Source organism: Giraffa tippelskirchi, chromosome 11 (genome assembly GCF_054371585.1).
Source record: "Giraffa tippelskirchi isolate mGirTip1 chromosome 11, T2T-mGirTip1v1.2.pri, whole genome shotgun sequence".
NCBI classification, from domain to species: domain Eukaryota; kingdom Metazoa; phylum Chordata; class Mammalia; order Artiodactyla; family Giraffidae; genus Giraffa; species Giraffa tippelskirchi.
The window spans coordinates 66259288-66265287 of record NC_137285.1 but is presented as its reverse complement, the minus strand read 5'-3'; positions in this window follow the sequence as shown (position 1 = coordinate 66265287).

Here is a 6000-nt window from a genome sequence, read left to right as displayed (position 1 = left end):
ATATCTGGGAAAAGAAGAGAAGCAAAAAGCAAAGGAGAAAAGGAAAGATATTCCCATCTGAATGCAGAATTCCAAAGAATAGCAAGGAGAGATAAGAACGCCTTCCTCAGGGGTCAATGCAAAGAAATAGAGGAAAACAATACAATGGAAAAGACTAGAGATCTCTTCAAGAAAATTAGAGATACCAAGGGAAAATTTCATGCAAAGATAAGCTCGATAAAGGACAGAAATTGTATGGTCCTAACAGAAGCAGAAGATATTAAGAAGAGGTGGCAAGAATACACAGAAGAACTGTACAAAAAAGACCTTCACGACCCAGACAATCACGATGGTGTGATCACTCACCTAGAGCCAGACATCCTGGAATGTGAAGTCAAGTGGGCCTTAGAAAGCATCACTAAGAACAAAGCTAGTGGAGGTGATGGAATTCCAGTTGAGCCATTTCAAATCCTCAAAGATGATGCTGTGAAAGTGTTGCACTTGATATGCCAGCAAATCTGGAAAACTGACAGTGACCACAGGACTGGAAAAGGTCAGTTTTCATTCCAATCCCAAAGAAAGGCAATGCCAAAAAATGCTCAAACTACCACACAATTGCACTCATCTCACACGCTAGTAAAGTAATGCTCAAAATTCTCCAAGCCAGGCTTCAGCAATATGTGAACCGTGAACTTCCAGATGTTCAAGCTGGTTTTAGAAAAGGCAGAGGAACCAGAGATCAAATTGCCAACATCTGCTGGATCATCAAAAAAGCAAGAGAGTTCCAGAAAAACATCTATTTCTGCTTTATTGACTATGCCAAAGCCTTTGACTTGTGGATCATGATAAACTGTGGAAAATTCTGAAAGAGATGGGAATACCAGACCATCTGACCTGTCTCTTGAGAGACCTGTATGCAGGTCAGGAAGCAACAGTTAGAACTGGGCATGGAGCAACAGACTGGTTTCAAATAGGTAAAGGAGTACGTCAAGGCTGTATATTGTCACCCTGCTTATTTAACTTATATGCAGAGTACATCATGAGAAACGTTGGGCTGGAAGAAACACAAGCTGGAATCAAGATTGCCTGGAGAAATATCAATAACCTCAGATATGCAGATGGCACCACCCTTATGGCAGAAAGCAAAGAAGAATTAAAGAGCCTCTTGATGAAAGTGAAAGAGGAGAGTGAAAAGTTGGCTTAAAGCTCAACGTTCAGAAAACTAAGATCATGGCATCTGGTCCCATCCCTTCATGGGAAGTAGATGGGGAAACAGTGGAAACAATGTCAGACTTTACTTTTTTGGCCTCCAAAATCACTGCAGATGGTGATTGCAGCCATGAAATTAAAAGACGCTTACTCCTTGGAAGGAACGTTATGACCAACCTAGATAGCATATTAAAAAGGAGAGACATTACTTTGCCAACAAAGGTCCGTCTAGTCAAGGCTGTGGTTTTTCCAGTGGTCATGTATAGATGTGAGAGTTGGACGGTGAAGAAAGCTGAGCGCCTAAGAATTGATGCTTTTGAACTGTGGTGTTGGAGAAGACTCTTGAGAGTCCCTTGGGCTACAAGGAGATCCAAGCAGTCCATCCTAAAAGAGATCAGTCCTGGGTGTTCATTGGAAGGACTGATGTTGAAGCTGAAACTCCAATACTTTGGCCACCTCCTGCGAAGTGTTGAATCCTTGGAAAAGACCCTAATGCTGAGAAGGATTGGGGACAGAAGGAGAAGGGGATGACAGAAGATGGATGGTTGGATGGCATCACCAACTCGATGTATATGGTTTTGTGTAAACTCCTGCAGTTGGTGATGGACAGGGAGGCCTCGCGTGCTGCAATTCATGGGGTCACAAAGAGTCAGACACGACTGAGCGACTGAACTGAGCTGAACTGAACATTTAAATCAGTAGCTTTAAGTAAACTGGATTACATTCCCCAATGTGGTGGATCTCATCCATTCAGTTGAAGGCCTCAAGAGCAAAGACAGGTTTCTAGAAGAAGGAATACTCAAATTTGCCCCATAGAATCCTTCCCTGATTTTCCAGGTCTTTGCTCCATGAAATTCATACCCTAGACTACAACATCAACTATTACATGAATTTCTACCCTGATATCCTGCCGTACAGATCTCCAACTTGCTAGCTCCTACAATTGTGTAAAACAATTCCTTAAAATCTCCCTCTTTCTTGATACTGAAAGCGGTTATAGAGATGTGGAATCTTAAGGATGAGTTTTCTGAATTGGTTCTCAGACTTCTGGAATTGATTCTCTAACCTTATTAGATGTAAAGGCATTGATGACTGTATCTCTAGTCATAAAGGGAGCACTGCCAATATAGGTCATGATCTAGTAATGGAGATAGACAAAAATCACCATTAGATACTACTAACCAAATAATTATATATCATACATAAGGTTCTGGGTGACCATTTATCTGATAGTTATTTTAACCAGCTAGGGCTGCCATAACAAAATAGCATAAACTGGATGGTTTAAAGAACAGGAATTTATTTCTCACAGTTGTGAAGATTGGAATTCAAAGTTCAAACTGTCAACAGGATTGGTGTCTGGTGAGAACTCTTTCCTTGAGTTGCTGTATCCTCAGATAGCCTTTCCTCAGGGCATGTAAGTGGAGAGAAAAAGAGAAAACACTCTCTCTATAAGAACACTAACTCCATCAGACCAGGTCCCTCCCTCATGACCTCACATCACCCTGATTATTTCCCAAAGACTCCATCTCCAAACACTATTTGTGGAGAGAGAGCAAATTAGCCAAGATAGCGTGTTCAGGCTCTCTTGCCCCACATTTTCTAAATAATGAGTAGGTAACAGCTGAGATCAAATACAGTACTGCATATGCCCATCATGAGATATCCACTTGGTCATGGGTTGCTTTGTGTGGTACGCCTGTATGAGCTTCACCTGGAAAAGTCCTGAAGGGTTGTGTGTGGTTATGTTGTGATGTTATATCTGCTGCTACGGCTGCTGCACAAGCCAGGAGAGAACAAATGTGTCTACAGTTTCTATGGATCCTCACATTTTCTTCCAGCCTCTTAGCTCACGCCTTGGCTACACTGCGTTCAACGAAGAGTGTGCACAGTGTGAACAGCTAGACAGTTGGCACTGTGAGCAGGATTAGCAATGCACGTTACCTTGGGGTTAAGGTTTTGGAACAAATGTTGGGAAGGACACAGACATTCAGTCCATAACAATATGTTAAAACACTTTTGTCAAACCAATGTGCAAAATGAGTTTGGATGGTTACTTCTAATTATGCTGGACAAAGTCTTTTAAAAAAATAATTATTTTATTTTAATTGGAGATGAATTATTTACACTATTGTCATAGTTTTTTTTTTTAAATAAATTTATTTATTTTAGTTGGGGGCTAATTACTTTACAATATTGTAATAGTTTTTGCCATACATTGACATGAATCAGCCATGGGTTTACATGTGTTTCCCTTCCTGGACCCCCCACCCACCTCCCTCCCCATCCCATCCCTCTGGGTCATCCCATTGCCCCGGCCCTGAGCCCTTGTCTCATGCATCGAACATGGAATGGTGTTCTGTTTCACATATGATAACACACAGAAATCCCTTGCATTCCTATACTCCAATAATGAGAAAATAGAAAGAGAAATTAAGGAAACAATACCATTCACCATTGCAACAAAAAGAATAAAATACTTAGGAATATATCTACCTAAAGAAACAAAAGACTTATATATAGAAAACTATAAAACACTGATGAAAGAAATCAAGGAGGACACAAACAGATGGAGAAATATACCGTGTTCATGGATTGGAAGAATTAATATAGTGAAAATGAGTATACTACCCAAAGCAATGTATAGATCCAATGCAATCCCTATCAAGCTACCAATGGTATTTTTCACAGAACTAGAACAAATCATCTCACAATTTGTATGGAAATATAAGAAACCTCGAATAGCCAAAGCAATCTTGAGGAAGAAGAATGGAACTGGAAGAATCAACCTGCCTGACTTCAGGCTCTACTACAAAGCCACAGTCATCAAGACAGTATGGTACTGGCACAAAGATAGAAATATAGATCAATGGAACAAAATAGAAAGCCCAGAGATAAACCCACGCACATATGGACACCTTATCTTCGACAAAGGAGGCAAGAATATACAATGGAGAAAAGACAATCTCTTTAACAAGTGGTGCTGGGAAAACTGGTCAACCACTTGTAAAAGAATGAAACTAGAACACTTCCTAACACCGTACACAAAATATTGTCATAGTTATTGACATAAATAAGCCATGGTGCCCATGTGTCCCCCCATCCTGAATCCCCTTCTCACCTTCCTCCCCACCCCATCCCTCTGGGTTGTCCCAGAGCACTAGCTTTGAGTGCCCTGCTTCAGGCATCAAACTTGCACTGGTCATCTATTTTACACAAGGTAATATACATGTTTCAATGCTATTCTCTCATAACATCCCACCCTTACCTTCTCCCACATAGTCCAAAAGTCTGTTCTTTACCTCTGTGTCTTTTTTGCTTTCTTGCATATAGGGATGTTGTTATTGACTTTCTAAATTCCATTTATATATGTTAACATACTGCATTGGTGTTTCTCTTTCTGGCTTACTTCATTCTGTATAATAGGCTTTAGTTTCATCCACCTCGTTAGAACTGACTCAGATGCATTCTTTTTATAGCTGAGTAATATTCCATTGTGTATATGTACCACAACTTTCTTATCCATTTGTCTGCCAATGGACATCTAAATTGCTTCCATGTCCTAGCTATTGCAAACAGTGCTGCAATGAACATTGGGATACATGTATCTCTTTCAATTCTGGTTTTCTTGGTGTGTATGCCCAGCAGTGGAATTTCTGGGTCATATGGAAGTTCTATTTTCAGTTTTTTAAGGAATCTTCACACTGTTCTCCATAGTGGCTGTACTAGTTTGCATCCCACCAACAGTGGAAGAGGGTTATCTTTTCTCCACACCCTCTCCAGCATTTATTGTTTGTAGGCTTTTTGATGGCAGCCACTCTGGCCGGTGTGAGATGGTACCTCATTGTGGTTTTGATTTGCATTTGTCTGATAACGAGTGATGTTGAGCATCTTTTCATGTGTTTATTAGCCATCTGTATGTCTTTTTTGGATAAATGTCTGTTTAGCTCTTTGGACCACGTTTTGATTGGGTCGTTTATTTTTCTGGTATTGAACTGTATAAGCTGCTTGTATATTTTGGAGATTAATTCTTTGTTAGTAGCTTTTCCCATTCTAAAAGCTGCCGTTTTACCTTGCTTATAGTTTCCTTTGTTGTGCAAAAGCTTTTAAGTTTAATTAGGTCCCATTTGTTTATTTTTATTTCCATTACTCTGGGAGGTGGGTCATAGAGGATCTTGCTGTGATTTAAGTCAGAGAGTGTTCTGCCTATGTTTTCCTCTAAGAGTTTATAGTTTCTGGTCTTACATTTAGATTACTCCATTTTGAGTTTATTTTTGTATATGGTGTTAGAAAGTGTTCTAGTTTCATTCTTCTACATGTTGTTGACCAGTTTTTCCAGCACCACTTGTAAAAGTGATTGTCTTCTCTAGGGTGTCTTTAGGGTTTTCTATGCAGAGGATCATGTCATCCACAAACACTGAGTTTTACTTCTTCTTTTCCAATCTGGATTCCATTTATTTCTTTTTCTTCTCTGATTGTTATGGCTAGGACTTCCAATTCTATGTTAATAATAGTGGTGAGAAAGGGCACTCTTGCCTTGTTCCTGACTTTAGAGGAAAGGCTTTCAATTTTTCTCCATTGAGGATAATGTTTGCTGTGTGTTTGATGTATATGGCTTTTATTTAGTTGAGGTATGTTGCTTCTATGCTTGCTTTCTGGAGAGTTTTCATAATAAATGGGTGTTGAATTTTGCCTAAGGCTTTCTCTGCATCTATTGAGATAATCATATGGTTTTTATCCTTCAATTTGTTAATATGGTGTATCACATTGACTGATTTGTGAATATTGAAAAATCCTTTCATCCCTGGGATA